The sequence below is a fragment of the Chlorocebus sabaeus genome, chromosome 22 (assembly GCF_047675955.1).
Source record: "Chlorocebus sabaeus isolate Y175 chromosome 22, mChlSab1.0.hap1, whole genome shotgun sequence".
Lineage (NCBI taxonomy): Eukaryota > Metazoa > Chordata > Mammalia > Primates > Cercopithecidae > Chlorocebus > Chlorocebus sabaeus.
In genome coordinates this window covers 68,736,031-68,762,155 of record NC_132925.1, presented here as the reverse complement: position 1 = coordinate 68,762,155, position 26,125 = coordinate 68,736,031, and the positions used below count along the sequence as shown (strand labels likewise).

At 42.8% G+C, this 26,125-nt stretch overlaps 1 protein-coding gene across 16 annotated transcripts in view; it reads right to left on the bottom strand.

Annotated features, from left to right (window-relative positions):
* Nucleotides 1-26,125, bottom strand: part of FOXP1 (forkhead box P1) — a 628,854-nt gene that overhangs the window by 107,641 nt on the left and 495,088 nt on the right. For 2 of the 16 annotated variants that reach the window (XM_007984980.3, XM_038002512.2), the window contains exon 1: nucleotides 1,817-1,926. The exons of the other annotated variants lie outside the window; for them this stretch is intronic. The gene's annotated coding sequence lies outside the window, so the exon portion shown is untranslated. Of the gene's footprint in view, nucleotides 1-1,816; nucleotides 1,927-26,125 lie in introns of those variants that run through there. 16 annotated transcript variants of the gene reach the window in all.

The following is a 26,125-nucleotide window of genomic DNA, read 5'->3' as shown; positions in this document are numbered from 1 at the left end:
CACTACACAAATAACTGTCTTGCCTGAAAGGGCTAATGCAGTACTAATGAACAATAAATCAACTTTGATTATCAAGTGTCAGCCCAATGCGTTTTCAGTTCAGCTCTATCACATCCTACAGTAAGTCAGCCAGTGTCTCTGGGTAGGCAGTCTGTATTTTGGTTTCATTTTTACACACTTTTCACTGAAATGTGTCAGGCAGCTACAAAGAATCACATTAAAATAGATACAGACCTTTTTTCAATTTATGTAAAGGGCATCAATTAGGACAACGTGCTTCAGTCTTCAACTGATTTACTTAGTGGTCAATCTTAATAACCAAGGAAGCTTTGTATTCTTTTAAACAACAGTAACAGCAACACACACATCAAACCCTAAACTAGAATCTTAATGTGATCATGTTCCAGCTCTTTGGCACTAACATGCTAGCTTGCGCTCTTTACCACATAAACCACCTCTGATTGCATATATACATTCCTCTTGGAAAACTCATTATATGAAAACAAACAAAAACAGCAAAACAGGGCCGCTTTTAAAATAAAAATGCACTTGCTTTAAACTTTAAAAAATTTGGCTTAACACTGCCTTCCTAATGATAAAATAAATGTAACTTATTTTTTTTTTCTTAAGCAGATTAGTCATTGATAGTATGATTCACATTTCCTGTTATCAGGCTTAATTTTTCCCCCAAATGTGTCACTTTTAGAATGCTGGAATCTATGGAAATGAGGTGATTTGCATTTTTAAATTGGTTTGATTAGAACATTTGATTTGTTTGGACAAAAATATAAAATTACTAGATATTTTACTTATAACTGTCAGGACTTGAAGGAGTTAATCCCAAAGAGGAAGAGTCTATATGTACTTTGCTCTAAAACTTTACCACCCACTTCCTAAAGGTCCTCTCCTTCCCATCACCATACTTGGGGAGGGGGGAAATAAAAGTCCCGTTTCCACTGACCGTCTTTCATGCAGTTCTGACAGTTGAGTTAGCTACATTCAGAGCCGATTCAGCTGGGAGTACCCCGTGGCAATTCCTCAGTCTGCTGCACGTCCAAACCCAAACCCCGCTCACTACTTAATTAACCAGCCAAGTAATGCAACAGAGGCTTAGAATCCCCAACCTGCCAGAGTGTTCCATTCGCTCGCTCGCCTGCTCCGGTGTGGGGCTCTGTGCCTCTCCCTCCCCCTTTACTGTGTGTGAACTCCTCGAATTTGAACAGCTAAGCTGAAAATAGCCTAGACAGATATAGAAACAAACTATCAGAAGCAAAGAAACATCCACATGGGTTACATTGAGATGGAAGGCTCCTTGTATATTTCACACGCTCTGAAAGTGACAGAAATCACACCCCAGATACGTCCCCCGAATGGAGTGATGGCGAGGGCTTCACCAAAGTGGCTGCGTGAAGGCCAGACCGGCAGAAAATGAATCGCAAACGAAAAAGAGAGAGAGAGAAACACACAAGCAGGACTTCCTCCAACTCTCAACTACACCCCACCCATGAACATTTAAAAAAAGAGAGCGAGAGTGTGAGCCAGAGAGCAAGGGTGGTGGTGGGGGGGGAATCTCTCTCCAGGACCCACAGGCCTGCAGCTCCTTCTTCTTACCCCTCTACTCCCTCCCCGCCTCCACTTCCAGAGCGCAACTCCTACCCAAGTTGGTAAACAGCGAGGATGAGGATGATTTTTTAAAAGACTCAACTTCAGAACCCTCGGGCTCTCCTGCCTTCCCCAACAAGGCCCCCAGGAAGCGGGCGCCGCGGAGCCGGGAAAAGGAGAGCGAAACCGGCAAAGATCAATCAGAAGGACCAACCTGACACTCTCCATGTAGCCGCCAGGCGCGCGGAGCCGGGCTCGGGGCGCCCGCGCGGGCCGGGCGTGGGGTCCGGCGGCCTCGGCGTGCAGGCGGACTGCACGCGCGCAGGGGCGCTCCGGCTCGCGGGCTGACAAGACGCGCCGCGCCGCGCCCACCCGCCCCGCCCTGCTCCACCAATCACAACCCGCCTCTAAACACCCCGCGCCGCGCCGCGCCGCGCCGCGCCCCACACAATGGGCTCCGCGGCCCGCGCCCCGCGCCCGCGCGCCCTGGCCCCCTCCGCGCGGCAGGTGAAATCACGCTCGGGTGCAACCCTGCTTTTGTCTGGAGAGCAACTCCACTTAATAGCTGTTAACCTGGTGACCCGCCTCCGGCTGACGTCTGGGTCGGCCGGGCTCGGCGCGCACCGCTCCCTCTGGCCGGGGCTCTGCGGGGCCGGGGCTGCCGGCGGGGCGGCGTGTTTGTTTCGTCTTTGAAACTGACAAAGAGTTGTCCTAACCTTTCCGAGAAACCCGGGAGGCCGAAGAGGAGCACCCGGCGCTCGCGGCGCCAAGCCGACTGCTACAAGCAACTGTTCGGCTTCGGGAGGGGACGTGGGTCTCCCAGACAGCGCAGAGAAGCGCTTTCCTCGAAAACCGCCCTGGGAGGAGAACTTTCGCTTCACGTCGGGAGTTTCACAGAGCCTCGGCCTCCCCACACCCCTTTCTTTCCCAGAGTCGGGCTCGCCAAAGTGTGCCAGTGCGCACCGAGGAAAACTAAGCCCACGCGGGGTGGAAATAAATAACAACGTGCCTCGTCGCTGAACCAGGCAACTTCCCCTCTAGAACGACAGCTGCCGAAGAAAGCATCTGCCACACGTTTGCTAAGAAATAATTCTTTAAATTCCTTTCTTATTTATACAACAATAGCAACAACAAAAGCTACTCTCAGTAAGCACTTTAGGATGACCTTCTCTATTAGAAATAGTCACTGCTCTTTCAGGCTATTGAAAGCTGAGTTACAGTGTTTTTTTTTAAAAGTCAACAATATGCTAAACTTTGTTGGCTCAACTGACACGATTTAAGCGTCAGGTTAATCTAGTCCGTTTCGGCGACTCTAAAAAATCACCTATTTACCACCTTCAAACTTGGAGAAAAACGTCCTGGCCTGTATATTTTTTAAAAGACACACACACAAAATCCCCACACACATTTTTATTCTTTTTCTCAAAATATTAGAGGAAAAGAAATAATGTGACATCAATGAATACCTATTTGCCCTCAAAAAAAAAAAAAAAAAAAAAAAAGGCAACAAAATCTGACCCAGTAATTCCAGGAGTTTTACTTGAAAGTACATTTTGATGTGAGGTGTATTAAATGCAGGTTACTACAAACCATAAAGAATATTGGTAATATTTCCAATCAAGCAAATGCCTGAATTTCAACAGGGTCAGCGGGGAGCAGACAATTCCCTCTTTACTCTGGCTGTAAAAGAGACAAGCGCGAAGTGACCATCAACGTATGATCAGATGTTAAATGGGCACAGCGCAGATCGCTCTTCACCCTAAAGTGTTTTTGTGTCAGATACCAAATTTATTAATGGGATTTTTTCAGGTCACAAAATGTGACCCCACCCTCCCATGAATATTCAACAGAGAACCAAGGGCGCTTTGGGGAGGTAGAAGGGCCTTAAATCTGCCAGAAAGTCCCCTGATTATCAGTAGAGTTCTGACTCTTAAAGAGACAAGGTGCTCTTTCCGGAGGGGCTGGCAGAGAGCCCCAACGGCAGGAAATAAAAATAAAGGAAGTGCTGTCCAACCAATGTACAGGGAGAAAGTGGAAAGAATCATTTCAAAACGCCTAAGTGACTTTCTTTTTCCCAAAGTATTAAAATTGAGTTTTAATGTTTATAAACAAAAACTGGGATGTACTTTGAATATGCAATGTATTTTTATTTTAGAAACTACGTTCTTCATGAGGCATCCATAAAACTTATGCATGCTTTTAGAATGTGGACTAACTCCTTTGCAGGTCAGTGTTTATCAGCTAATAGTCTCCAGGTGCATCAAAACAAACAATAAACAAGCAAACAAAAAACATTACAGACGCTCATGACCCAGCTGTGGAGACAAGCCTTAAACAAAATAATTAGAGAGTGATGCAATGCAGTGCTTACTCAAGTACTAAATTGCACAGTGGTGGCTGTAAGCACCATGGGACCACAAAGGAGGAGGAGATCACTAGGAGGAGGGGTCTGGGAAGGCCCCTTGGGGAGGTGGCATTTAAAGGCTGATGGTTTGGATAAGGGGGAGGTGACAAAAGAGAGAGGGAAATGGCTTGGCACACTAACTCAGAAGCCACCTGGAGCCCATCTTGCCCTCTCTCCAAACAGACAGATGATATGGTGACTCAGAGACTACTTCTGGGCAAGGAAATGTCCCATCAGTGATAAACCTGGATAAACTACATATGCCCAGGTCACTTTGGTTAATTCTAAACTCCTGTGGTCCTGTGCACTTGCCCTGTGTTTGGGATTCAGGAAGAACTGGAACTTCCATAACTGGAGTATAATATAAAATGTTAAAACCAATAGTAACTCATAAGACTTCGTTAAAACCATTGATTAATCACTATGAGCGCCAGGTCATTTTAGAAAAGCTGAATAAGAAAGGCCAACAAAAATATTTTGGATTGTGGGTGTTTCAACAGTCTCATGCAGTTGTCATAATCTGAACACAAATTCTAGCCCCCATTGTACAGAGGAGGAAACTGAGGTTTAGAAAAGCAAAGTGATTTCTCCCAAGAATTAAACATGGCCAGGTGCAGTGGCTCATACTTATAATCCCAGCACTTTGGGAGGCCAAGGCAGGAAGACTGCTTAAGCCCATGGGTTTGAGACCACCCTGGGCAACAAAGTGGGACTCCGTCTCCAAAAATACACACACACACATACACACAGTGAGCCACGTGTGACTGTGCATGCCTATAGTCCCAACAACTTGGGGGACTGAGGTGGCAGGATCACCTGGAGCCCAGAAGTTCAAGGCTGCAGCAAGCTGTGATCGCACCACTGCACTCTAGCCTAGGCAGCAGAGCAAGACGCTGTCTTAAAAACTAAAAAAATTAAAAAATAAAACATACTACAGGCCTCCAAGAGGAAGCAGATACTGGATAATTACAGAAAAAGAGAAGCCGTAATAAAATAAAATGAATACCTGTGGTGGTGGGGGGGGGGGGGGCGGGGATATTGACGGGTAGGCCAATGTTTAAGGAAGAGTAAAGGAAATGCTAAATACCATACTTTAAAAATATTTTTGATGCCCACATCCTAACACCCACAACAGATACAGCTCTTGTTCAAACACCACATATTAAGAAACCTGTCAGTTGCTAAATGAGTCCATTGTGCAGCTGGCTGTGCACTTAAGAACAGATTACTATGATCCCACACCAAACTCTAACCACCAAATAACACACCTGGGACTAAAATCATGTATTATATTTGGTTCTGCTGAGCCTTAGCCTTGAACACAGAAGAAAGTGAAAGGTTTTACTGCCCATTCAGAGCTGAGAATGGAGATAAGATGTATTAAAGGAAGAGTCAGGAGGAGCGTCTCCTTAGGACATTATTCTGTACACTGATGAATGGCCCTGTGGTGAGGCTGATACAGCAATGGTCCCTGGCCCACGTGGTCCTCAGTTACAACGAAAAGGCCTGCTTTTGCCAGAAGCTGCTTGGAAATAACTACAGAAAGGATACGAGCATGGGGCGAAAAATCAACTGTGTGATCAGAGGCCAAAACCTTAATTCAAGTTTGCTGTCTTCTTCTGAACAACACTTGTGTTAACACAACACACATTTTCTTTCCCCTTTCCAATTAATTTAATGGAGTATCCAGGACATACTCTGAAATGACAGAACTTAAAGAGATTCAACCAACTGATTCTGTTGCTGGAGAGAAACAGCTAAAGCAACAGGAATACAAAATGTAAGCCCAGTAATATGCCTGATGGCCTACCCAGGGAAGCTCGCCTCCCCAGAAGGAGGACAGCTTTAAGTATTTCTCCAAAGAATGCCAACGGGGCAGCCAATTAGACTTACTAAATTGCAACAGCAATGCCCCATTCCTGAGATCTGGGGATTTGTCTCCAAGGAACCACCATTCTGTGTTGATTTAAGCAGTGCTTTTACTTAAAAATATAAATTAATACATCATCCATCTACAGGGAGCTAAGGCAGTTAGCTCCATATTGATATTGTTTATGTCACTGTTATGCGTATGTTGACAATGAAGCTAATTATGTTGTTTTTCTTCTGTGCCTGCAAGTTTGGCCGGGGGAAAACACTGAGTTCTCACTGTTCCATAGGAGTTTTAATTCCCCTTAATGCATCCTCCAAATTGCCGTTTGCATTTTCATGCAATGTAACATTTTATAATGCCATTGCTTCTGGTTAATTTGTATATACACAGTATGACATGTCAACATTCAGGTGACTTATGAGTATGATGAGCTTTGCAAAATATCAACCTAAAAACAAACCCCTTATTCTAAAAGCATTCATAAGCATCAGAGGTAAACAAAATCATGACAGAAAAGAAAACTGACAACATACTTTCCTAACTGTGCATCTAACAGTAATAAATTACCCTCTCTCATTTATAAAACCATAATCCCTTGTTTTAACATAATGTAAAATTTGTTAATGGAATGTTTCTGCCATGAGGTTAGAACAGATTACACGGAAGTGTGCAAAGTTCTTTAAAAGGTACATGTTTTGGGGCAGTAGAGCATGTCCCAAAGTGCCGTATCCTTCAGATATCAGGGGGAAAAAATCATTGCCGCCACCACCACCACCAAGTATGATTTGTTATTTCCCTCCCGAAGAGTGACAATATTTTTGGCCCACCCACAGGCAAACCCTCGATTTTTAAGCATAACCAGAAATGGGGCACTGAAGGGGAAAGAAAAGATGGCTCTTGGGGAATGAAATTACATTTTAATTTTTTTTAATGTTTAATTATGTAGAAATCGCTGAATATCAGATAAAGGCAACTGACCACCTTTATTTAGTATAGTCAGCTTTTCCAGAGATCTGTGGTGTGCAGCAAGCCTGCAAAGAGGCAAAGGGAGCGTGTCCCATCCTGCCCTCTGAACAATGCTCACACATCTTCCTCCCATGCAACGCCACCCTCCTCTGACCCTAGGTTGACACACCCTCATGTCAAAACCTTCTTTACGCCTGCCCTCTGCTGGCAAGCCTGCCAGGATTAGGAAATTTTGACTACTTTAACTTATTCAAAAGACAACTTTTAAAGCCAGACAGAGAAAGGACATGTAATGAACTATTAACTGGAATATATAAATTAAGACATTTAAACAAAATGGGGAGAGGAAGGGGGGCACCCCTAGTGAAATATGGCACATTTAATGTAAAAATGCACATTCGTCTATTCTATTGCCTGCTCGCTCACGGCAGGGGAGTGCCAAACTTTATATTTTAGCTTGCCTAAGAGAACAACCTGTATTACTGTTGGGCATCTTGCCTTCTTTTGCTCACTCTCCGGGGAGAGCATGTCGGCGCATTTTCAATAAAACACCTTCTTAGCACTAATGGGCCACTGTTCCCATTTCAGTGGTCCCTGAGGTTTCACGATACAGTATATTTAGCTGACTCGCAGTTCGAGTTTTCTTCTGGCATTCCTAAGATCCACAAAATGGAAAGAGAAAAAAAAAAAAAAAAAGCAAAAGAAGAGTACTTGCTCATCCTTTGTTTAAGTAAGAAAACAGTCAACTTTGAGACTGATTAGCTGGTAGGACTTACACAAAACAAGGGCACTCTCGGGCCCTCTCCCCTGCTACGCAAACCCTCCGCGCACGTGTGGGCCAGGCTCCCAGCTAAAGGAGGGCTCTGGGCATTAGAGGTAAATTTCCGCAGCAGCGTGCTGGGGTTTAACAGTGCAACTCCTGTCAGTGTCAATGGGAAGCATGAGGCCTGTACAAATCCCTGCATACCATTTCAAAAATATATCTCCAAGACGGGAAAATGAAGCTTAGCAGTTGCAACCTCAAAAGCATTCAGGAAGTAGCACTCTTGACAGCGCTTTAGATGCCGAGTAAATGCTCTTATAAAGAACACCCAATCCAGCCGACAATAAATCTTACACCGGGGAAGCCAGCACAGGGCTGTGGAATCCCCTCCAAGATAATTGCCTTCCACACTGTGTGGCATAGAAACCGCTACACAGAAAACATTTTCTGGGGCTCTGCAGCTCGCTATGGCTTGCTTTGCTTTCCTTAATAGTCACCAATTACACAGACGCTCACACCCTATCTTTAAGAGTGACCATATAAAAGCCTCAAGGTTTGTCTCCTTTTCTAGAAAAAAACGTTGCAAGGCCAGTTCTAGTGGGGAGGGGGTGGGAGAGGGAGGTTCAGAACAGATGTGTGTAAGAACTCAGGCATGGAACCTGACACAGGCATCCAGGTGAGCAACCCTGGGTGTCTCCACTTTCCAGTCTTTGATGGTTCATGTAGTTTCCAGACAGATCCAAGTACTGGAGCTCATCTACAGGCCGCTGAAGCGGTCAGCACATCTTTTCTAGTCCACAGTGGCCTCAAGCAGGCTGTTTAACTCAGATAGTACAGGGAATACTAGATATGACTTAGGATTCTATTAACGACTTTGTCAGGAATAATAGTGTGATTGTGGGCAAGTCACGTCACCTCTCTGTGCCTGCACATTTCAGCTAAACAAAGAGGAAGATGGATGAGATCTCTCTATAATTTCTTTCTTTTCTTTTCTTTTCTTTTTTTTTTTTTTTTTTTTGAGACAGAGTCTCGCTCTTGTCACCCAGCCTGGAGTGCAATGGTGCATCTTGGCTCACTGCAACCTCCACCCCCTGGATTTAAGCGATTCTCTTGCCTCAGCCTTCCAAATAGCTGGGATTACAGGCATCTGCCACCATGCCTGGCTAATTTTTGTATTTTTAGTAGAGACGGGGTTTCACCATGTTGCCCAGGCTGGTCTCAAACTCCCGACACCTCAGGTGATCCGCCTGCCTCAGCCTTCCAAAGTGCTGGGATTACAGGTGTGAGCCACTGCGCCCAGCCTCTATAGTTTCTTTAACAACAACAACAACAACAACAACAACAACAACAACGACGACAACAACAACAGCAGCAGCTACCATTACTGCTATCATTACACCTATCATGTACCAGGTGTACATTTTACATTAGCAAAGGACTAATCTCTAGGTATTTTCTGCTTACAATTAGTATCCTATATAAAACTACCAGAAATAGAGCTGGGTGCAGTGACTCATGCCTATAATCTCAGTGACTCAGGAGGCCGAGAGAGGAGGATCAGTTGGGGCCAGGAATTCAAGACCAGCTAGGGCAATGTAGCAAGACCCTGTCTCTAAAATGTTTTTAAAAATTACCCAGGCATGGCATGCATCTGTAGTCCTAGCTACTCCAGAGGTTGAGGTAGGAGGACTGCTTGAGCCCTGGAGGTTGAGGTTGCAGTGAGCCCTGATCACGTCATTGCACTCTACTCCACAGCCTGGGCAACAAGAGTGAGACTCCATCTCTACAATGAATGAATGAAACCAGAACCACCAGAAATATGGTTTAAAATTATAAATAGGATTTTAGAGTTCAATAATCTCAAACACTGTCATGTCTACAATGAGTCAGGGAACAACAACCAAAAAAATGTTTTTTGGGAAAAACCCAAAACCTTTATTGGGATGTTCTCTAGGTCATAAGCCCCATGAAACATCAACAACTTGTAGTACATACAGTAAGTCACATACATGCTTTAAGACTTGGTGGATTTAGTTGACGGGGTCAGATGAAGACTCTCAAACAACTTGACTTCGAAACATACTTACGTTCTTTTGTGCTTGTGACTTTTTCATCCTCTTCCTTAACCACTTTGGTTCTTTTATTTCAACCATGCCTGCTTTCACCAAAAAGATTTCTGACTATCCAATCCAGCCTCCCAAACCACTTGCTTGCTTCTGTTGGCTGCATATTGGAAAGGAGAGATGAGTTTTAAGCATCAGGTGGCTGCTACTGATGGGGGGTGCCTTTTCCATCTCCGATTGAAGCCACAGCTAAGGTTTAGATTAGATTGCAAGGGACATTTGGAAGAAAGAGTTATCTCACAGAGACATCAGACCCCTTTTGTATTAATAGTTTAATAATGTTTTGTATTAATAGTTTAATAATGTCTTGCGAAAATGCATACAGAAATGCAGTCTAGCCTGCAGGCCAATTATTTATTTTTTATTATTTCAAATGGCATTTCATCCTTCATGAAGAAAAGCAGTAGATGAAGCAGGAAGCTTTCAGGTCATATAGAACTTCCCTCTTTTCAAACAAATAAGGCATTGTGTTTGAACAATAGGAGGAATGTCTAATTGATCTTAATTAAATTCAGTGATGTCCAATTTTTGAGATGGGTCAGAACACATCTATGTAATGTCACAACTCAACAGACCAGACCTTTGAAATCAGGGCGCACTGTGGTTAACTGTTCTCTGACACCCTTTTTCATCCATTCACCATTCCACTGGGCTACTAACTTATTCTTCCCTCTAACTTTGTTCTCTGCTTATACCCTTCTCGATGCCTCATGTGAATCCTGACCTCTTCCTGCCTTGGGGCTTACATTTTAACAACAGCAACAGCAACACCCCTTATCTCTGAAGTTTGCAAAGCCCTGTGAACATTCTTACCACAGCCTATGAAACAGGAATCCTATAACCTCCACTGCACATAGAGAAGGCTACCTGGAGTTTGAAGCAGAAGAGATGTGAGTTTGAACCCAGTATTTGTTACTCATCAGCAATGTAGGTGAGTCGCAAAAGTTTATATTATCCGCATTTCCTCATTTGCAAAGTGGGAATAATTATCTGCCTCAGAGTAGATAGATGTTTCTGTTGTTATTTTCTGAGGTGGTGTCAACTTCTAAATTAATGCCTCCTGATTTGAGAGCATCGGTGTGAATATTTTACCCAATGTATGGCAAGTACACAGTGTCTAACAAATCCTCCAATGTTGTTCACGGTTAGGGGACTCGTCTGAGGTCCTTTGACTGGTGAATGGAAGAGCTGGGATGTGACTGTGTCCTCCAGGGCTCAGTTTCCTGCATTAGGGACCCTCTTCACTTGCTGGTTACAGAGCTTGGACAACTTTGAGACAATGCTAAGATAACAAGGACCAGAGTCACTCATGAACAGGGAGGTGCAGGAAATCCTCTAAAGAAGCCACCAATCACAAACTGGGAAGCACATATTGTGACCCTGGCACAGGATTTTACAAAGAAAGGGAAAATGAGGGAAGGTTTGGTGCCTGGTAACAAGATGGCTGAGAAATATAGCAATACTTATGGCAATGTGTGATGCATTTGGCATTTCCTATAAAAGTGCTTAATCCTCCAAACAACCCTATGAAGTAGGTATTATTATGCCCACTTAACAGATAGATAAACTGAGGCTCTAAAAGCTTACATCATTATTATTATTATTATTATTTGAAATGGAGTCTCGCTCTGTCACCCAGGTTGGAGTGTAATGGTGCGATCTTGGCTCACTGCAACTTCCGCCTCCCAGGTTCAAGCGATTCTCCTGCCTCAGCGTCCCCAGTAGCTGGGACTACAGGTGCCTGCCTCCATGCCCGGCTAATTTTTGTATTTTTAGTAGAGACAGGGTTTCACCATATTGGCCAGGGTGGTCTCAAACTCCTGACCTCAGGTGATTCACCCACATCGGCCTTCCAAAGTGCTGGGATTACAGGTGTGAGTCACTGTACTCGGCCCGCTTAAACTATTTAACCAGTATCTTGAAGCCAGTCAGTGGGGTGTTGGGACTTGAATGACTCCAAAACAAGGCTTCTATCCCATATGCTAATCTGGAGACGAGGCTTGGGGGTAAAACTAAGCCTGGGAGAACAAAGGGGCTGGTTCAGTCTTACTTCCATGGAAAATAAATGTGACCAAGTGTCACTGATTAGTCAGCATAATGGAAGCTAAAATAACACAAAGTTAAAATTCTGATGTCCTCTTTGATTCTTACAGGAATCCACAGTGACAACCCACAACTGGGCTGGCTGCATGCAGGAGTGGGAAGATCGAGCGAGTGAGACCAGTGGTTCACGCATTCTTTTTGAGTTACTTCTCGATTAAGCAGTTTCTTATACTCCCATCTCCACTGCTGGAAACAGAGACAGACGGACACCGATGATCTTCTCTCATCTCCTTCCGACACATGACTGAGCATCAGGCAGAGGCCAGCAGCCTCAGTGCCCAAGTTCTACTGGTAATACACAGTGTCTCAGATGTAAACATGAAACATCAGGGTGGCGGAGCTTATTTGGTCTCTAATCATAAAAGGCAGGGAGAGAATTCAGCATGGTGACTGCAGAGACACTGCCATCAGTTCTGATCCTGGTGATACTATTCTCTGGCTGTACATTTAGTAAATTGCTGGTTTCTATAGACTTCAGTTTCCTCATCTATAAAAAAGAACTAATCCTAGTACTTCACCCACACAAGGTTTCAATGAGATAAAACAGATCAGTGGCTGGCACACAGTAAGCACTTAAAATGCTTCCTAATGTATCATTATTACTATTACTACATACCACTTTTCCTTCAGTTTCTTCCTTTTGCTATAATGAAATTACAGAAGCCAAAACTTATTTTAGTTCCTTAGACTTCTTATTTTTTTGTGCTGTAGGTACTGTTGATCCTCACTCCAAAATTTAACTCAGCAGCGGCAGCTCCTTCAGCCAAACAACGGAAGAAGACATTTGATTGTTTTGTTTTTTAACCAGGGTTACTAGATCAATAATCATCTTTTAAGAGGCAAAATAGCAGTCCCACTTAAATCTCGAGGTTACTGGTGTGCTACACACCCCAACCAGTTCATCATTTGCATGTGGTGAAAGAGTATGGTGGTTTGCTGAACACTGAGCTCTCAAGGACCCAATGGGTTTTTTTGTTTTTTTAAAAGTAGATAGGGTCTAACTCTGTCACCCAGACTGAAGTGCAGTAGCACAATTATGACTCACTGCAGCCTCAATCTCCTGGGCTCAAGGGATCCTCCTGCCTTAGCCTCCCCAGTAGCTGGGACCATAGGCATGCACCACCAGGCCTGGCTAATTTTTTATTTTTCTTTTTTGTAGAGACGGGGACTCTGTATGTTTCCTAGGCTGGTCTCGAACTCCTGGGCTCAAGTGATCTTCCTGCCTCGACCTCCCAAAGGGCTGGGATTACAGGAGTGAGCCATAGTGCCAGGCCCTACTGAGATATTCTAAGGAGGGTTCTCTGCCCCAGTGTCAAGAACAATGAACTGTAGGTTGGCCAACATGAGATCTAATTTATGGAATCTTCGGCCTATATTTTGTCAATGTTTTGTTACTCACAGTGGAGTCTGTCTCCAGAAAGGCTGGCTTTCAACACAGTCCCAGCCACCCTGGCTCCAGAGAGGGCTCAGCTTGCACCCAAATAGCATCATAGTTTAACAGACTGACTTTTAAGATTATTGTTCAAGGTTCCCAATACCCAACTAATTCAAAGAAAGAAATGGAAGTATCTTTTCTTTTCTTACCATCATGTGATCATTTGCTGAATTAACAAACACGTAAATATGCAGACATCAGAAAAGAAAGGCTCCTACTTTGGCCTCAGGGAAAAGAGAACTTCTAGAATAAGACAAGAGTTATGCTGAAGATGAAAGGATAATGCTCTGCCCCAGGGAGATGGACAGGCAGGACCGGGAAGGGCATTTGAGCTACTGGAATGGCACGTGCCAACATTCATATGGCAGACAACATGAGTCAGAATACCAGAGAATGTGAAGATTTGGTGTGGCTGGGGTGATTATAATTCATGCTCCAGCTCCCTTCCTTTGAGATGAATAGTGTTTTTTCTTTTTCTTAATTTCACCTGTATTTCCTATCTCAAAAATTTACTTATCTCTTCCTCTTCTCATTCTTCCTGTTTTGAGCATGGTCTCTGTTCTTCTTTATTCATGTCATGTCCATCCATGATTAACATGATCTCATCCAGCCTTGCCCTCAGCTGGGTCAAACACACATACATAGTTTTCCTCCAAGTTAGCAGAGTTTGGTGTTCTTTATTCCTATCCTGGCATGCTCTCAACGGTGATTGCTAAGCTTCTAAGCCAGAGACGTCTGAGTCAGTGGATCTCTAATACATCTCTGAAATTTTTGAAGGGTTAATCTGAAATTCACACAGGGAATGGGAACACATAAAGTTATGGAGCATGGGCTCATGGGTTAGATATTTCAGTCACCAAGTGTTTAAATAATATCACATCAGACATGGTTATCTTATTATACAATTAAGTAGAACAAAACTTGAAGGGAGTTCACATCCAAGCACGGGCAAACTTCTAAAACATCAAGGACTTGTATGCTAATCCTTCTTAGATTTCTAGGAGAGGAAATAGAACTCTAACAAAAACGGCATAGTCAAGGCTACCATTGACTTTTCACATGTCACTCCCATTCTGCAGCAAGGTGTCAATCCCTGAACCCTGAGGTCTCTTTTTAGTGCACTCTCTCCTAAGGCAGCATCGCTGCACTGGAGTGAAGGTGGCTCTTGTTAATTTTTATTTACTTGTTCCTTATGAACTAAGTGGGGAGTGGGGGAAAAGACAGCTAAAGAACTGTTTATAGTACAGTGAAACTGAATGTCATGAAAAACAGAAAGGAGCCAAGTCTAAACAAAAAGTATTCCTCTATTAGGCAAAATTATCCTTTTTAACAGGAATGCACATACACACAAGGAGAAGAGGTCACTAACCTAGCCATCTTTCCATCCATGGCACTAAATTTGGGGTGTTCCCACTTCCCTGACTTCCTATAGCATTTACTCTCTGTGCTAGTAACTTCATCATTCCATTACATATTGAATTAGCTCATCAAACGCCATTGTACATAACCCTGTACATACCGCTCCTCAGCAAAGATTTCATGAATTTATAAACAAATGAATAAACCAATGAATGAATGTTTTCTATTTTCTCTTCTTTCCCTTACTCCCCTCTCACCTCCTCCCCTCCTGAGAAGCATTTATGTTTCCTGTGCATATATATATGTATATATAATTTTTTTTTTTTTAGATGGAGTTTCACTCTTGTTGCCCAGGCTGGAGTGCAATGGCGCAATCTCAGTTCACCGCAACCTCCACCTCCCGGGTTCAAGCAATTTTTCTGCTTCAGCCTCCGGAGTAGCTGGGATTACAGACAGGCGCCACCACGCTCATTTAATTTTGTATTTTTAGTAGAGGCAGGGTTTCTTCATGTTTGTCAGGCTGCTCTCGAACTCCCGACCTCAGGTGATCCACCCGCCTTGGCCTCCCAAAGTACTGGGATTATAGGCGTGAGCCACCATGCACGGCCTCCTGTGCATATTTTCTCTAAACTGTAAGCTCTAAGAGACGGATTGTGTGCTCTTTCTTCTTTCTCCACCTGTGGTGCATTTTACATAGTGTTAAGGAAAAAGTAATTAAGTCCTTGCTAAATAGTAGCATCTCTATACGTAAGACGAGCATTCAATGAGAAGAGAAGCATCCCTGTATTGCCATGTTTAGAGACTAAAATCTTGCTGATGATGATTTTATGACTGAGTGACCTTATCACATGCAAAAAGTGCATTTGTATACAGCAATCAATGATTAGACTCTTTGAAAACTAAAAAACAAAACAACGCTGGGTACAAACCATGATTCAGAGATTACACAAATAACAAATGTCATTTTATGGCTGTGAGTAAACTTGGATGACTTTCCCTAATACAACTGTACCTGCTAAAGGTAGACAGCTATCCAGGGTTTTAAAAAATCATCTGTCTTTCATTTCTCTTGCTAATTATGTCAAATGAAAAGAATTCTTCTGAATGGACGTAAGACTGGAAGGGCACGAAAAGCAGTTTTTCTAAACTGCTGACAATACCAGCACATCGTGCAACTAGATAACATTGCCCAAGGAGCTTCCACTTCATTTTGTTTCCCTCCAAAGGCTCTTCACTGATGCAGCTAAGAAAGAGGAGGAGGAGGAAAGACCCACAGGAAGACTGCAGCCCAGACTTCACTGGAGCCACTAGTCATAAATAGTGGCAACTTTAACCCTTCTCCTTGGAAACAGAAGAGTTAGTGTGACCTCTGCTTCTCTTTCGTTACCTGGATTCTGGGAACTGCAGATTTAAGAACTAAGTTAATCCCAACAGTGGATGCTATGGAACTCCTGCACGGTAACAACTCGCCCGCTTCCTACCACGCCCACTCACAGTTTGGTTTTGCCCCTTCCTGCTAAAGTCCTAAACAGGTTCTGGTTTTGTTTAAAGCATGTAGCTAGTATTTGGTAAGTGACGGGCAAGGCCACCCACTCTGTCTTGCCCCTGTGCCCCTCCAAATAGAGTGCCCAGAAATGAGCATGGCGGGACAGGTGTCTGCCCCTCTAGTCCAGAGGAGGACAGAAGTCCAACTCCTCATTATTCTATTAATGCAGTAAAGTCCTTGCCCCTGCTCCCCACCTAGGTCTCAACTTGCTCCTACTGGTGTTACAATCATCCCTCACTAATCGTCACATGAACCGCTGTTAAGTTAGAGTTCTTCACTCTATGCTAGTACCGTGGTATGGGCTTTGCATTCATGTCCATTAATGATCTTTTTCATTTTGATCAAGAATTTCAGCCTGCTGAGACTTTGTTTTAAAAAAATCTTGATTTTTCATCTCAGCATATTAACTCTTCCCCATCCTCCCTCAACAGAGACAATTTATATTATCTCTAAATGTCTTGGATCATATTCATCTGAGAGATACTGTGATCAGTTTTCTAAATGTGTGCATTCCAATGTTTCACAACATCTAAACTGGGCTGCTATTGTCATTATTTGACAATTAAGACGACCTGTTCACATCAGGGCTTACTCTCATTTATCACCTACTCCAGGCGTGGGGTTATTCCTGTACTTATTACCTGTACTAAGAGAGGTCCGGCCCTGCCTCCTCCTGCCACCTTCACTCAGCACCCAGCACAGTGCCTGGCTCTCAGCAGAGGCTTATTGACAAAAATTTCTGAATGCACAGATGAGCGAGCTTACTTAATCTTTACCATAACCCTATGAAGATTCTATTTTCAGTCTACATTTTATAGATGAGAAAACTGAGGTCTAGAAACTTAAATAACTCACTCAGAGGTAGGCACCTGTTACACAGAACCAGCATTTAAAAATAATGCCCAGAACGTATAAACAACGTGCACAAGACATGCCATTTGCTCATTTCAGAGCAGGACCCCCAAATCAGGTCTTGTGCTTCTCTTTCTTGTGAATCACTAGTGTGGACCATACCTCTCCAATCACCTCTTCTACCAGCTTTCTGTTTCTCTTTTCTGCAGAAACAGACGTAGCTAAAGAAATTTCCAAATTAAAACCTGGCAATGGTTTCTATATTCTTGTTTCCTAAACCTATAAATCAAAACTGTCTAAACAGGTCATAAATGTTCCTCAGCAATATAATGGGAAAAGTTCTGATTTATAGTGCCGGTAGAATAATTTTAAATAATTACATAAGAGTTTTGAAAAAATGCAATTAACACCTTTAATTTTTTGAGATGAAAATGCATCTCTGGAGATGACTGTTCCCATACATAAAGATAGCCAGTTAAAAAATAAAAATAAAGCTACAAGATGCAACTGTGTCTGAAAGATCCTACGGAGATAGAGAACAGGAGCTACTGTTTACAATGGGAATTCACTAGCGTGACCATATCAATAAATGTTTTAACTTTGTCACACTATTACACAATAACAACACAATCATCAAATGTACTACTGAACATCACAATTAAATCACCAAATAAACATCTTATTTCTATTCAGCCCCAGCTGATGGCTTTCTGCCTCTGTACTGCTTTGACACATCCTACCACACTGTCCTTTGGAACACTTCAAATCCACCTACCTGCTCTTGCAAATCTGGCCAATGTTCTTTCCTTCCTCTATCTCTTCATTTGTGATTCATCTCCTTCAGAATCCAACCTTCTACAGATGAAGTCACTCCAAGCATCCATCCTTAACCCTAATTTCCCTGGGTACCAAAGAAAGTCTTACCATCTCTGAATTTCCTTCTTCTGGCTTAGCAAGCAGTAGTAGTTATGATTTTACTCAATGAACCCATTTCTCAAGCGCACTTAAGATACTAATCTTTTTCTTTTGTCTCTCACTGGGTGATCTTCACTTTGGCTCATTCTACCAGCACTTTGTCTGAAACCTTTACCTCCACAGGAATTGCAACTCTGAAAGTGGCACAAGGAGGCAACCTCAGACTAAACTAATTTTTTAAGTATACACTGCTTAATGCTAACTGTTCTGCATGTGTCCAGGTTTACCTTGGATGCAACACTAAACAAGAATGAAGCAGAATTTGACTTTCCTCAGGGCTCCTTCAGATCCAGTGGGAATCTGAAAAGTGTTCTAACACTCCATAATTCAAACATTGAAATGGTCCAAGGTATCTCCCCAGTTCTTTCCAGCTCAGTAATTACACAAAGAGAACCCTCAGCCTCAGCCATTCTCCTGGTCATCAGAATTAAGAAGAAGACATAGAATCACAGAAACTGCGATCTGGAATAGATTTAGCGATCATCTTAATCCCACCCCCTCATTTTCCAGATGAGGAAACTGATGCCCAGGAGGGAAAAATGAAGAGCCAAAGGTCATACCTCTAAATAGTTACAGGCAGAACCGAGAGCAGAACCTCAAACCTGTGACTCCTTATTCAACATTCTTTCCACTGCTTCATGCCACTAGACAAGGAAGATACATGAGGAACCACAAAACTAAAATAATCAGCCTCCAACACTTTGAACTGTTTTGGCTGGGGGATATGTAGGGAGAAAACAGTCTTTCTGTATTTGCTGGAAGGAGCAGTGCTTTTTATTTCCACTACAAATTATGAATGAAAAATACACCTAAGTATTACTCACCAAAGGCACCAGATAAGATTTAAGTCATGTTCCGTGGTCATTCACATTTCACTTGTCTACTATGTAGCTTGATTTTGTCATTAACCCAGGGCTGAACTGTCCACACTACTACATGAATCCAGGACTAGAACTGTACACACTACTAGTCACACATGGCTACTTCAATTTAAATGAATTACACTTAAATAAAATAATTTAGTTCCTCTAACATATATCCACATTTGAAGTGCACAATAGCCAATATGGCTAGTAACTACCATGCTGCAAAGTGCAGACACAGAATAGACAGTGCTGGGCTGGGCACGGTGGCTCACGCCTGTAATCCCAGCACATTGGGAGGCCAAGGCAGGCAGATCACTTGAGGTCAGGAGTTTGAGACCAACCTGACCAACATGGTGAAACCCTGTCTCTACTAAAAATACAAAAATTAGCTGGGCGTGGTGGCGCATGCCTGTAATCCCAGCTACTCAGGAGGCTGAGGCAGGAGAATTGCTTGAACTTGGGAGGCGGAGGTTGCAGTGAGCTGAGATTGCACCACTGCACTCCAGCCTGGGCAACAGAGCAAGGGTCTGTTTCAAAAAAAAAAAAACAACAACAAACCAAGAATAGATGGTGCTGATGTCTAGAACATACTAGTCTGTGAAATGGGCATGGGCATATATGAAAGCAATCAGCAACCACATAAATTATAAGTTTGCAAACACCACATATTCTCACTCATAAGGGGGAGCTGAACAATAAGAACACATGGACACGGGGAGGGGAACGTCACACACTGGGGCCTGTCATAGGGTGGAGGGGTAGGGGACGGAGAGCATTAGGAGAAAAACCTAATGTAGGTGATGGGTTGATGGGTGCAGCAAACCACCAGGGCACGTGTATACCTATGTAACAAACCTGCACGTTCTGCACATGTACCCCAGAACTTAAACGTATAATAATAAAAAGAAAAAGAAAACAAACAAAAATTATAAGTTTGATATATAAACTTTTTACAGTATAAAGGGACTGCAGAAATATTCTAGAGCAACTTTTTCTGGTTTCCAAGGAAGGAACTGAGTCCTAAGACATTTATTTATACTGCACTCCCAAGCTATATAGGCAGTTAGTTCCAGGTTTGGGATTAAATGTCGAATTGTCCAAATCTAGGGAGTGATTTTTCCACTAACCAGCTGACTGGCTGAACAATATGGCTAGCAATATGATATGGCTCATCCGCTTTCAGATAAAGGACAAAATGTCTATATAGCACCTACTCCTCCATCTTCTAAAAGGAAACTGAATCGCAACAAGTTACTCCTTACCTATTCTGGATCTCCGTGGTTTCCAGGGAGCCAGCGCCATCCAGGGCAATGCAGGGCTGGATACAATGCTAGGTCCCACTGATCTAGTTTGAATAGATGTCCCCACCAAATCTTGTGTTGAATTGTAATCCCCAGTGTCGAGGTGGGGCCTGGTGGGAGGTATCTGGATCACAGGGGCAGATCCCTCATGGCTTGGTGCTGTGTCCTTGTGACATGAGTTCCCCTGAGATCTGGTTAAGCGTGTGCCCCCTGACCCCCAAATCTCTCTCTCGCTCCTGCTCTTGCTATGTGACATGCTGGCTCCCCCTCTGCCTTCCACCATGAGCAAAAGTTCCCTGAGGCCTCCCCAGAAGCTGAGCAGATGCTGACACCATGTTAATGTGGCTTGTGTAACCATGAGCCAAACAAACCTCTTTTCTGTATAAATTACCCAGCCTAGGGTATTTCTTTATAGTGATACAAGAACAGCCTAACACACTTACCAATCAGCACATCCCCTCCCTTCTCCACAGCGACTGGTTCATGTATAGATAAGTGACCCAAGTCACTCACTTGGTTCAAGGACTTTTGCTGGGATTACTGAGCAAGAGATACTCGTTCCGAGGGGTTGCCAAGCTGTAAATATGTGAAGCAGGGACTCTTATAAGCTCTCTGGCCTCAGCAAGGGAAAAAACCTGGCAAAGAACGGAGCCAATAGGAAAGAGGCAAAACAGAACAGAACAATTGGAACAGACCCTTCCTGATGATGTTACCTGAGTGCCTGGTTCCAGCTGGGTCTGAGGCCAGGCTAACCCTTGAACTTTTAGGCTCTGTAAGCGTACACACTCTCTCACCCCAACCTCTCATCACTTGCCAGTCTGGGCTGGGTTTTGACATTTGCATGGGAAAAGGTCTTGACTAATACAGTTACCTCCTTCCATAAGAAGATTAGGAAGTGGTCATAGTGTAACACTTCCAAACAACCTAGAAAAGTGCTGCCTGAGGGAAACCCCAAATTACAAGGCACACCATTGCAGCTGCAAATCTTGGTTCATCTGATGCCATTCTGGGAGGGATTCCCCAAGTCAACCCCAACTGTACACGGCCTGTCCCAGCCATGCACCATTCACTAGGTTTCAGTTCACCACCTGTGCATTTTTCATTCATCATCCCAATTCACAAATTTCTTACAAGGGTACGCCTGCAACATCACTTTGAAATTCAGTAAAGTATCTTCTATTCACTAAGCCCTGGGAATTTCTTCAAGCCATTTTCAACCTCTAAAAAAATAATAAAGAAATCCCCTCAAAGTCTTATGATGACCATACTATTAAGAGTTCTCAGTCCAATGGGTTTTCACTCAAAATTCTTTCAGTGTGTGTGGTTTTTCTTTTTTTTTTTTACTCCCCAAAACAAACTCTACAATGATTCACTGATTGCTCACCCATGGCTTTGTTTTTCCTTTTTCCTGAATCTGATAGTTTATTTTTTGTTCTTGATCCACTCTGCCAAATTATGATAATCTCACATTCACAGAGTCTGATACTAAATGATTTAAAAAAATTCATTAGCAACTATTTTATTGTAATACATACATTCTGGAGAAATACACATTTTTCTTCATGGTAGCCTCTTTCAAGTTACATGACTGAAATCACTTACTGAGACCAGGCATGTTAAAATATAGAATAGATTTTTCATGAATAACCTCCCCTTGCATAGTTAACACTATTTTTACAAGTCTTTGCTTTCTCCTAAATAAAAGGATTTTTTAAAATAAATAATTGGTGGCCAGGTGCAGTGGCTCACACCCGTAATCCCAAAACTTTGGGAGGCTGAGGTGGGGGAATCGCTTGAGCCCAGGAGTTCGAGACCAGCCTGTACAACATGGCAAAACCCCGTCTCTAGTAAAAACACAAAAATTAGCTGGGCATGGTGTTGGGTGCCTGTTAATCCCGGCTACTAGGGAGGCTGAGGCACAAGAGTTGCTTGAATAAACAAACAAACAAATAAATCGTTGTTTAAATATATGGATTTGGGCATAAAATAGTCATTCCTTATTACTGGCTGTTCATTTCTTTCACTCAAAGAAATTTGCCAAAATCCACTCATTTCTATGCATTTTCTGTCCAGCTCCTTAACAGCTTGCAAATACTTTTTTTCTTCCATGTAGCTTTTTGCTTTTCTTTTCTGAGATGGGGTCTCACTCTGTTCCCCAGGCTGGAGTGCAGTGACACAGTCACAGCTTACTGCAACCTCAACCTCAAGGTCAAGCAATCCTCCCACGTCAGCCTCCTAAGTAGCTGGGACTCCAGGTGCATACCACCACATTCAGCTAATTTAAAAAAAAAATTTTTTTTGTAGCGATGGGGTCTCCCTATGTTACCCAGGCTGGCCCTGAACTCCTGGCTTCAAGCAATTCTCTTGCCTTGGCCTCCCAAAGTGCCTCACATTACAGGTGTGAGCTACTGCGCCAGGCCCCACTTAGCTTTTTTACTTCAGCCCATTAATATTTAATATCCCAAAGTTTCATTTATTTTCCTGTTACTATGAAATTCCAGGTGAAGATTACTGGGCTCCTATAGCTTCAGCTTTTTACTATTAAGGAATATTATATTAGAATCATCAACAACAATCCAGTGAAATTCTAATAACATTATTAGCACTTTTTGTTAAGCGTGTGTCACATGCTGGTTGTCTCTAGCTGGGTGCTTTATGTCCAAGTTTTCATTTGGTTCTTGTGTGGTGGGTACCATTTACAGCCTTTTTTTTTTTTTTTTTTTTTTTTAAATGTGAGTCTCACTCTGTTGCCAGATTGGAGTGCAGTGGTGTGATCTTGGCTCACTGCAATCTCCGCCTCCTGGGTTCAAGTGATTCTCCTGCCTCAGCCTCCTGAGTAGCTGGGACCACAGGCGCATGCCAACACATCCAGCTATTTTTTGTATTTTTAGTAGAGACAGGGTTTCACCATGTTGGCCAGGATGGTCTCGATCTCTTGACCTCGTGATCCGCCAGCCTTGGCCTCCCAAAGTGCTGGGATTACAGGCGCGAGTCACTGTGCATTTATGGACGTTTTATAGACAAAGAAACAAAGTTTTCTATTTTGCCCAAGGTCATGGTGGCTGGTCAGGATTCAAACACGAACTCTTGGTTTCTAAAGCCTAAAGAGATTTTGGAAGACATGGCTGAAAATTCTAATAATGGAACTGCAAATATCGGACTGAAATCCCTCACAACTGTATTCTTTGTAGCTGTAAACCTAAAACCAGTGTCTCACGTTGGCAACTGGCCTTGCCCATCTTTTATCCTTGGGCAAGGGGCAAAAAGAAAGCTCTGCCCTCTTTCAGACTGCGCCCATTACAGTTCTAGTTGACTTATCTAGGACTGCTAGTTAATTTCATATTAAGGAAATCTTTGAGTGTCCCATAAAAGGGGATCTTTTCTCATTCTTGCTTATGTGACAAAAACATATACAAACATCATTATCATGCAATGTATTGGGGGGAAAGGGAGCACATTTGATAAATGTCATGGTAATTTTATTCTTCAGGCATCTGGGATTGCTGTTGCCTTTTCTAATCTCCAGTGTCTCTAGCTGGTCCAGAGATAAGGGCTCCCATCCCAGGCTAGAGACTACATCTCTAATTTCCCCCAAGTCCGTCAATGAGGGGCAGGGACTGAAATTCCAAGTTCTGTCTTGCGGGATATTTTCCAGGAATGCCTCTCTTCCAAATCATCAGCGACATTTAACATGACCTTGGGCAGCAAACTTCCGCCCCAGAGGAAAGCGGAAAACCAATTTATGTAAAATTAAAAGCGATTTGCTTGATCCATCACTTGCTTCCACTCTGGCCTACTTTCAACTGTAACACATTCAGCTGGAATTACGGGCTACCTCTTCGTCCTGCACTGGGGCATAGAATCTATCTATGCACAACCATGAAGAATAAACATTACAGAGAAGATAATGACTTTGGAAGCACCAGGCATCCTACCCAAACACAAGCTACATGTGTGTTCACAGATGGAAACTAACGGCTGTTTACCCTGAAGGCCCCATAAGAAAAATGCAGTCACCTTTACAGTAAAATGCAACTTACTATTCAACAGGCAACAAAGTGAGATAAAGAGAGGGCTGGGGACTGAATTCCAACAAAGAGCTCTTATAGGACCTTGGATTTCCTCGGGATAGTCCAGACCATTCAAGAGCTGTGCAGGCCCTCAATAGGTGAGCTGCACAACTGATGCCATCAGAAGACCAAGGTAGGAAAAGGGTTGCAGGTTAGCTCAGTTCTTTGCTGGGTGGGTCAGAGAACAGAACTCGTGTGACATTATTTCGTGTCTTGCTCTGGAGGTGCACTTAGCAAAGCCAGAAATCCAATGTTAATTAATCAAAAAAAAAAAAAAAAAAAATACAGGTTTTGTCTGGCAAAGGATTATGCAACATATTAATGTAAACGGCATCGAGCTGCACCAGAGGTACTCTGACCATTTCCTGGATGCAACAAATAAGGGCACGCATTCCTTGTCAGTGCGTCACAAAATGACAACAAAAGTCATCCAAGGTTTCCTGTTGAGAGATGCCAGCTGGTATTGACAAAAGCTTAAGAGTGTCTTTCTGAGACCTCTGTGGTTTAGCACTTTGTCAAAACAGGATACTATTTAAATTAAAAATTTACTGATTCAAGTTCAGAAAAACCCTGCTTTGCTGTTTTTATAACCAAATTTGTGGGTGGGGAAACTTTGACCTTTATTTTTTCTTTTTTTATGACACCTTATATGGGTCTGAGAAGGTACTATATTTAGCAGGCTAGATTTGAGAACTAAGGTATCTAAGCAAGATGACTATCACTTTCTATGAATTACTGTACATGTGAAATCATGGGCTTGTTATATTATGCAAAAGCGACTCATGTGAAACAAACAAAAATACCTGTTTGCATGTATAAGTTTTGTAAAATCTTTGTGGGGAGAAAAAGGGGAAATACACACTAGACTAGGCCACAGCATAATGTATCTCCCATGTGAATCTGGCTTAGTGTGCAAATGTATGTTTTTAGAGAAGGCTAAGCCAGGGCTATAAGACTATGGTCAGGAAAGCAAAGCTAACGGTCAAAAATAAGCAGTGCAGTGGTGAGAACCAAGGTGCTGGGGAATAGATGGAGTCTCCAGAAATAGAGAAAGAGCAACCAAGCTTGTTTCTGACTGGGGGCTCTGACACTTGCTCTTCCCTGAACCTGAAACATTCTTCCCTAGATATCTGAAGGCTCAGTCCCTCACTCAATCAAATTCTCTACTCAAAGATCATTTCCTCAGAGTCCTTCCCTGGCCAGCCAGTCTAACATGGGACTCTTATCACCACAGTGTATATCTTAATCCACTTTGTTTTCTTACAGATTTCATCATCACACAACATGTGGTGATATGCTTTTTTTTTTTTTTTGCTTACCAGTTTAATGTCCCATAAGAATGTAATCTCCATGAGGTCAGGGACCCTGGCTGTTTTCTCTGCTGCTCATTCAAGGTGCCTGGTAGAGTGTCTAGGTCAATACAACAACCCAATAATTTGGCAGATGTTTGTTGACAGGGAATCTCATGAAGTCTATTTGAGTTGCATAAAGGATCTCATTATTTTTCTTGAACTTTGACCCATCTAGCTAACTATGGGAAAGGTACTAACAGCCATTCCAATGATGTCAAAGACTTCTGAAACACCAGAGACGTAGTTAGATATAAATATTAAACTACTTATTTTGCCTTAAAATCACTCTGAGATTATCTTCAAAGGTCTTACAGCTTTGAGAATATGCAACTTCCCATTGTTTAGAGGGAAACGCTGGAGGAAATTTGGATAATTTGAGAAAGAAATTGAACTCACCAAAATCTTTTTTTTTTTTTTTCTAATTTACTCAAAGTTTATTTTTTTTTTATTTTTATTTTTTTAAAATTTATTTATTATTATTAAACTTCAAGTTGTAGGGTACATGTGCACAACGTGCAGGTTTGCTACATATGTA